The sequence below is a fragment of the Sorghum bicolor genome, chromosome 1 (genome assembly GCF_000003195.3).
Source record: "Sorghum bicolor cultivar BTx623 chromosome 1, Sorghum_bicolor_NCBIv3, whole genome shotgun sequence".
NCBI classification, from domain to species: Eukaryota; Viridiplantae; Streptophyta; class Magnoliopsida; order Poales; family Poaceae; genus Sorghum; species Sorghum bicolor.
The window spans coordinates 6,107,574-6,116,259 of NC_012870.2; positions in this window are offsets into that span (position 1 = coordinate 6,107,574).

The following is an 8,686-nucleotide window of genomic DNA, read 5'->3' on the forward strand; positions in this document are numbered from 1 at the left end:
AATTAGACCACACAAACTATAGCTATGAATTATTCTAATTAATTATAGAAAAACACAGATCTAAAGCTACAATAAAAATTTTGTACTAAAGCATACTATATTATATGTTCACTATGTAAATCTACTTATCTGGAGTCCAACAAAATCAGATTTACTATTTTATGAATTTTATGTGATTTACTATAATTTTACAAATATTCAGCCAAAATAAATAAAAATAAAAAAGACAAAACTGCCTTCAAAATTTTTATAAAAATCAGACTTTTGGGAAAGTTGAGGGACGTAAAGTGGACTTCTTCCCCGTCTTACTCCAAGGCCTTTCCCGCGCGCTGATGACCTGGGCTCCATTATCTCTTCTCGCTGCTCCCGAGCCTCTTTCCGCTGTATGGGCTTTTTGCCCTTTTATAGTGAATTTCCCGGCTCTCTAATCCATACGTTCATTCTACTCCTTGGCTGATATATCAATGGACTATGCTTTGGCAGTGCCAAAGAAAAGAGGGGTAGTATTTTTGTGGTAGTTGATCATTTTTTATCATGGTTGATTATTTTTCTAATACGGTACATTTTATTCTATGTTATAAAAGCGACGATGGTTCATTTTTTTCCAGTGCTTTTAAGAAATCATTCCCTTATATAGTATGCTTTCTACTATTGTTTCAAATTGCCATGCAAAATTCTTGAGTCAATTTTGGCGCACTTTGTGGAATAAATTGGGGGACAAAGCTCCTAATTTCTATAACTTGTCATCCGCAACTGAGATAGTGAATCAAACATTATATATCCACCATGTTGAGAGCAATCTTGAAGCGTAATTTAAAGATATGGGAAAAATGTTTTCCCAATATGAAATTTTCATATAACAGGGCATAACACTCCCACCACTTAGTGTATGGATTTAACCTCCATGGTGCTATTGATCTTTTGCCTTACCTACCAATGAGATAAACACATCATGATGCTAAAGAGCGTGTTGAGTTTATTCTTAAACTAGGTAAATTGCTCGTGCATTGCAGCGAGAATATTTTTTTTATGAATGTTAGATGAAGGAAGCAAAAAAAAAGTATGGAATTGAATATAGCTAATGCTGATAAATTACATTTTGATGATAATATGTAAGAGCTAATGATTTGCCGATCCATACAAGGTCTTTATATTCGTTATTAAAAAAAACATGCATGTGAACGTAACCGATCCAAATGGACCTCACTGTGACTGAACATAAAAGGCGTTACTGTATATCAGAAATGGATTCTTGTAGCGACTGAATAGTGCCGTACAGGATCTGAGGCAGCATGTGCTCTTTTATGGAATCTTCTCGGACGTTGTTGAGACAGAAGATGCCACATGTCTCTATGTTGAAAATACTGTTGCAGAATGATCGTATGGTCAGTAGTGTGTTCGTTGGATCTTTGTGCTCTCGATGGTCCAAACTTGAAATTAGGACCCACAAATATCGGTTGGCGGAAGAGGTTGCCACGTACAGCGGCGCACCGGAGTGAGGAGCCCGGACCCGGAGGCAGGGGGAGCGCACAGGGCACAGCGCAGGGCTCGGGACCAGCGACTAGTGATTGGAACGAAGAACAGTGTCCAACCGCTCATAGCCATAGAAACGGCGAACGGGACAAGTGGCGCTCGCGTCGTCTTTTGTCCTTGTTGCAGCTGCCAGGGACGTTCTCGAAATTGTACGAGGATGTGCTTGCTACGACTGGTCTCTCCTGTTTAGACTTTAGAGTCCCAAACCTCAATTTGCACATCTCGATTTTCTTTTCCAAAATCTAAAACGTCTTCTTGGCATGTACTGCCACCGTTTTTTTTTTACTTTTTTAATACATCCATTTTACTATACATCTAAATATAATATTATATTTAAATATAGTATATAGCAAAATAAATGAATCAAAAAAGTTAAAATGACTTATAATTTGAAATAAAAAAGATTAACAATTTAGCCTCTTCAAATTATTTGGTTTCTTTGCGGCTCCTCTCCAACAATGGCAGCAGTCAAAGTTTGAGGGCGTAGAGAGGCTTCATTGAGTAGTTAGGGATAACTCAACTAGCCTAGTTCGGCTAAGGCAACTGCTCGCTTTGTCTTCTGGCTTTCTTAGAAGTTAAACACTATAACTTTGACTAAATATATATACAAACAGAAAATAATCATACTTATAATACATATTAGTACCATTAGATAGATTGTTTAATATATACTTTCATGATAAACTTATTTAGAGATACAAATATTATCAATATTATCTATAAACCTAATCAAACTTATGAAAGTTTGACTGACATAAATATCATAGCAACATTTATTTTGGAATCAGTAGTCCATATCATTTTGTATTAATATACAAATAGTGATTTTGCTAAAACAAATCCTCCAAAAGCTTTTTGAACTAAATCTCTAAATATTATATTACCATTTTTTATTTCTAACCTCTCGCTAGCCAAATATAGAGTGCAGGATGACTTGATAGATATATATTGAGAAGTTGCTGGCGTGTGAAAAGATTGGAGAACGATTTTTATTCAAGGGACTCTCCAAATAAGAATTTAGAGTGTGATTTTAATAAAGACCGTTGGAGATGCTCCTATACTATATGGGGTTCTATCTAACAGATTGTTGCCACCAAATTCAATTGCCTTGTTTCAAATTATGAATCATTTTGCTTTTAGATTCATAGTTTTTACTATGTATTTTGATTATATATATTTAGATGTATAGTAAAAATCAAGAGCGAAGTCTGGATTAAGATATCGTAGAGGGCTAGAGGCCAACACATCATGTGTCGACAAAAATTATACAATGCCATTATTGATTTTGATGCCGACTTAAAAATTATGGCTTTGATGTTGGCTAAAAAATCTTAATAATCATGTTTAATCTCTTTATGTCTTCAAAGAATGTCCAATGTCTAAATTGTCAAGGTTATGTTCTCTAAGGCATATGGGCAGTGTCCAAGTCTACGGATTGATAGTCACAAGAGTGTGTGGGCTTATCTCTTTTGATGGTTGTGTGCTTCTTGTGAGGTAAAGATCGAAAAAAAAATCAAGGCTTTATCAACTCAATCTAATGCACTTAAGAATTTAATAAATCTTCTTTTATGAAATAACATTTTTCTTAATATTAGGCACTTGATATTAGACAATTAAAATATTATATTCAAGAAAAAACACTATATAATTAATTGAGAAGGTTTGTTTACTTATAAATTCTAGTGATTAGTATAAAGGTTCTGCAAGGTTAGGGGGCCAGGCCCCCTGCCCGCCTCCTTATCTCCACCTCTTGTAAAAACTACATACTCCCTCAAGATTAGTAAAAGAAATTGTTTTAGACAAGATTTAGATCAAACATTGAGAATATAAATCATGAATAACTTTTAAGTTGTTGAATTTGAAAATATGAAAAATCATATGAATAGATTTGTCTTGAAATGTGCTTTTATAAAAATATAAATATATCAATTTTCAATATTTTTTTTATAAAGATATGAAGACCATATTGCTGTCCAAATCGACTTCTTTACCAACCTGAAGGGAGTACTAGAAAAAGCCATAACAATTTACAATTTAGAATAAATAGAGTAAAAGTATGGCGAACATTAGAATGTGAGTAGTATGTTTGTAACAATGGAATTAAACAATATGAATCCAAAATTTGCTATTTTTTGTTCCTTATAACCTCTCAAGCTCAACGTGGAGTTAAATGGTTACTAGTACTCGAAGAAAATTAGATGGTCAAAACAACGTACTCCTTCCGTCGCAAAATATCTATCATTTGTGTTTCCTGAGAAACAATTTTGACTAAATAGTAAATATATATTAAAAATACTAATATTTATGGTACATAATTAGTATTGTTAAAAAAATCTTTAAAGCAAATTTTTTTAATAAATTTATTTAGAGATATAAATATTATAAGTAATTTTCTACAAATTAAGACAAACTTGTGGCACAGAAACCAAAAGCGACAATTAATTTAGCACCGATGGAGTATGTTAGTTCTCAAAGCCTATAAAATAACAAATTAGTTAAAGAAAATAAAATAAGACATCCTTATACCTATTTTTCTATTACTACTCATGATGTTGTTCAGAATTGACCACTTCTATTAGAAAAAAAACAAGCCAAAACATACTTATACCTATTTTTATTGTCCACACTACACATGACATTTTTAAGAATTAAATGTCGTTGGCTTTACATAAAAGTTAATAAAAAAACTTGGAAACCAATTTTTAATTTGCCTACCAATGCCGTTATGGAAGAAGACAACCATCTTTGTTCAAATTATGTTTTCATGTTAAGTAAAATATAAAAAAGTATAGTTTAATAAGAGACTTAATGAAAGGGCTTATAGCCTAGTAATTAAAAGAGCCTAGCACCTTGGGTCATTGGTTCGAATCCTCGTGGGATTTTCTAGGATTAGATAGTGTTTGTGCTTTGAGGAGATGCTCATAGAGATAGGGTTTGCGTGCATGTGTACATAGTGGTGAGTGCATGTGTTGTGAGTGTCTAAGGTGTACTATGTAACCGATATTTTTCATTCATATATTCAAATTTGAATCCATTTAGAGTCTAGATTTATCCATATCCGAGTCTGAATATTTAGTATTTCAATGCTCAAATTACATATATATGATGTTGATATCCATCCTCGAACCTTTAAAGGATATGCGAGTATGTCATATATTCAAATTCGAATCCATTTGAAGGAGTATGTCACAAGCTTGCACCACATTAAAAACGATGTAGACGAGTCTCTTAAAAACTCTAGGGTGACGACGTTCAAGCAACTATGACAAGATGTTAGGATTTTGATAAAGCCGACCGCAAATTCTACGAACAACTACAAAAGAGTATAAGAGATTGTTACTCACAACAACTCTACTTGTAGGATCCTCTGGTTCTTGCCTTGTACAACAATCTAGTGTAATAGAACTATTTAACCAAAGTCTAGATTTATCCATATTGTATGGACATTTAGTATTTCAATGCTCAAATCACATATATTTGATGTTGATATCCATCATCGAACCTTTAAAGAATATTGCGAGTATGGCACAAGCTTGCACCACATTAAGAAAACGATGTAGACGAACCTCTTAAAAACTCTAGGGTGATCATGTTGAGGCAACTATGACAAGATATATTAGAATTTTGATAAAGCTGACCGCAAATTCTACGAACGTCTACGAAAAGAGTGTAAGTGATTGTCACTCACACACAACTCTACTTGTAGGATCCTCTGGTTCTTGTCTGTACAACAATCTGTTCAACCAAATCCTCTTGAGCAATTGCTCCTTATAGGCTTTGGATGTGACCCTTAGTATGTCAGAGTGTTAGATGACAAATGGAGTAGCTCTAAGTTAAACCCTGGACAATTTCGAGTAGCTCTCACTTAAACCGAGGACAATTTCGATGGTTTCTCACTTATAGCAGCCTCTGTATAAAAAAATGATGGTTAAACTTGTTCTGCTGCAATACTTGAGCATTATTTTTTAAGAAGGAAATAATATCAGCATAATGTTTAGTTCCAAAAAAATTTCAAGATTTTCCATCACATCGAATCTTACGACACATGCATGGAGTATTAAATTTAGACGAAAGCAAAAACTAATTACACAGTTTGTCTGTAAATCACGAGATGAATCTTTTGACCCTAATTAGTCTATGATCGGACAATATTTGCCACAAACAAATAAAAGTGCTACAATACTCAAAATCCAAAAATTTTACCAACTAAACAAGGCCAAATTTGCATGGATCTATCCATCTACTCCATACGTTACATCAAGACCCAGGCGAGTTCACCCCGAAATCTAAAAAGTTTTCAAGATTCCTTGTCACATCGAATCTTGCGACACATGCATGAAGCATTAAATATAGACGAAAACAAAAACTAATCACACAGTTTAACTGTAAATCACGAGACGAATCTTTTGACTCTAGTTAGTCTATGATTGGACAATATTTACCACAAACAAACGAAAGTGCTACCGTTCCGAAAACTTTTCAGTTTTCGGAACTAAACAAGGCCCCACCCCAACGATGTCCATTTAAGCCTGACCTACGAGGCTACGGACATGTCAGATCAGCCTCACATACAATACTACGATCCACGGACCACGGTTTTCACCAACGGCGGTTTTCACCAACGGCATACGGTCAAGATTCTCGAATTAGCTCTGCATGTGAGGTCATCACAAGTTACATCACGGCACATGAACTGTGCAGCCCTAGCTTTTCTCCATTCAGAAGACCAGTCCTCCTTGACCTCGAACTGATGAGCTCGCCATCTGTCACTGGACGACAATCAAACAAAGGCCACGACCAGAGTACTAGGCGTAGGAGTGAGTAGGTCTCGGAGAGCCTGATCAAACATTTCCGCAAACAGCTTCGTCTCAGACAGAGGCCGCCATGCATGCATGATTGATCGAGTACTAGTGGTGATCTATCGCTAGGGGCCGGGGGTGCGATTAGATTAGGTCAAAACGCGAGGCTTATATTAATTAAACACGTACGGCGTCGTCGCGTCCGCATGATATGGCGCCGTGACGCCGGTGACATTAATTTCAGGGACGGGCCCTGTCGGCACATCACGTCGGACGCCTACAGTGCCGTGACGTGCCTTTAAATGGGATGTGATGGCGCCCGCCCGCGATGTGATCAAGATCAGCCACAGCCGCGCCTGTGTGTGTTGGCGGGCGTTCAGGCTCTCACCGCCGGTGTCCTTTCGCGTTGGGAGGAAAAAAACATGAATGACGGCGACGCGACCGCGCGCACCTGTACAAGTTCTGTAACATGCGGCGCGCGCGCGGCAGGCCGCAGGCCACGGCGGCGGCAACTCCATGCGCCGAGCACACCACTCCACTCCACCGGAACACATCGACGGACGGCGGATTGCCGGATTGGTCATAAGCCCGGCATCGCTTTTCACGCTGTTGTCCTCAACAGTCTCCGCATTCAAGGTCGGATTCTTGTCAAGTCAATTCGTCGTACGTGTAACTGACTGAGTCCAGTACCGGAGCAGCTCTGGTGAAGGAAAGCAGTTTTTTTATCTAGCCTTAGCTCACCCGACGTTCAAAAAGTTTTCAAGATTCCTTATCACATTGAATTTTACGGTACATGCATGAAGCATTAAATATAGACGAAAACAAAAACTAATCACACAGTTTGACCGTAAATCGTGAGACGAATATTTTGACCCTAGTTAGTCTATGATTAGACAATATTTACCACAAACAAACGAAAGTAGCGAAATCCAAATTTTTTCGATCTAAACAAGGCCCTAGCCTGGTTTAGTTCAATCTAAAAACTAAAATTTTTTCAAGATTCTCTGTCACATTGAATCTTGTGCCACATGCATCGAACATTAAATATAGATTAAAACAAAAACTAATTGCACACTGTAAATCGTAAGACGAATCTTTTAAGCCTAGTTACTCCATAATTGGACAATGTTTGTCAAATAAAAACGAAAATGTTATAGTGTCAAAATCCAAAAAAAAATTGAATCTAAATAAGGCCTTAGTGTGTGAAACAACGAAGAGAAGGTGTGAAATATTAGAAAAAAGTACAGCAACATGAATCTCAAAAAATATTTAGATGCTTCGTATAAGTAATACATGCTGCACAATATTATTGCTAGTGAAGTCTTGTATTGTCTCTGATCGTTGCAGTGACCGGGAATCGTCTGTTGCTTGATTGGACGACGTTAAAACTGATCCATACATGATGAGTTCACAACACAAGTACAGTGGCTTAAAAGATGGATAAGATTCATAAGTTCACAACAGTGCTTTGATAAGGGCGCTAATAACAAGCTAGTGGATCGGAGGCTACATCACGCATCGTTTGCATCTGCAGGGATTAACTTCTCTGTACTAGTGGCTAGTGCTTAATGATGTGATAGCATTATTCTCTCTTTGCTCATAATCACGGATAAACACCTTGTACATGATCTTCATGTTCATGAAGCCAATAATGGGTGTCACAATTTTTTTTAAGGAAACTGGAGGGGTTTGCACCTTGCAAACGAACAAACAAAAGCCACCACCATCATCGTAAGATTCTAACTATGGCACGACCGGTGACTCATAAACCGATCTACATAGGTAAGTACCTCCATGGTACACATCCAATCATTTCATAAGCACGCCACCCTCATGATTATTTTCCTTGCGATGGCAATAATGTTTTTGCCAACGATATATAGGCCTTGTTTAGTTCCCAAAATTTTTCAAAATTTCTCGTCACATCGAATTTTGCGGCACATGTATAAAACATTAAATATAGACGAAAACAAAAACTAATTACACAGTTTGTCTGTAAATCGCGAGATGAATATTTTTGATCTTAGTTAGTTTATGATTGGACAATATTTGCTACAAACAAACGAAAGTGCTACAATAGAAAAATCCAAAAATTTTCGCGAACTGAGATACTATGAAACCAAAAAAAAAAAGCAGAAATAGAATTAATGTTAGGATTATATTCTCTCATCCTCTCTTGGCCAGCAGATCGCTGTCTCGACGATCTCAGTTAAGCTTTGGTGGATCCGATTCCGGAGAAGCTACCTACAAATATGCAACCAGCTGATATTCGCAAAGAATCCCAAGATCACTGCAGGCAGCATCTCGTTGTGGGGAAGGGGATCCATATATCCTCCAAACAAAAGAAGCAAATC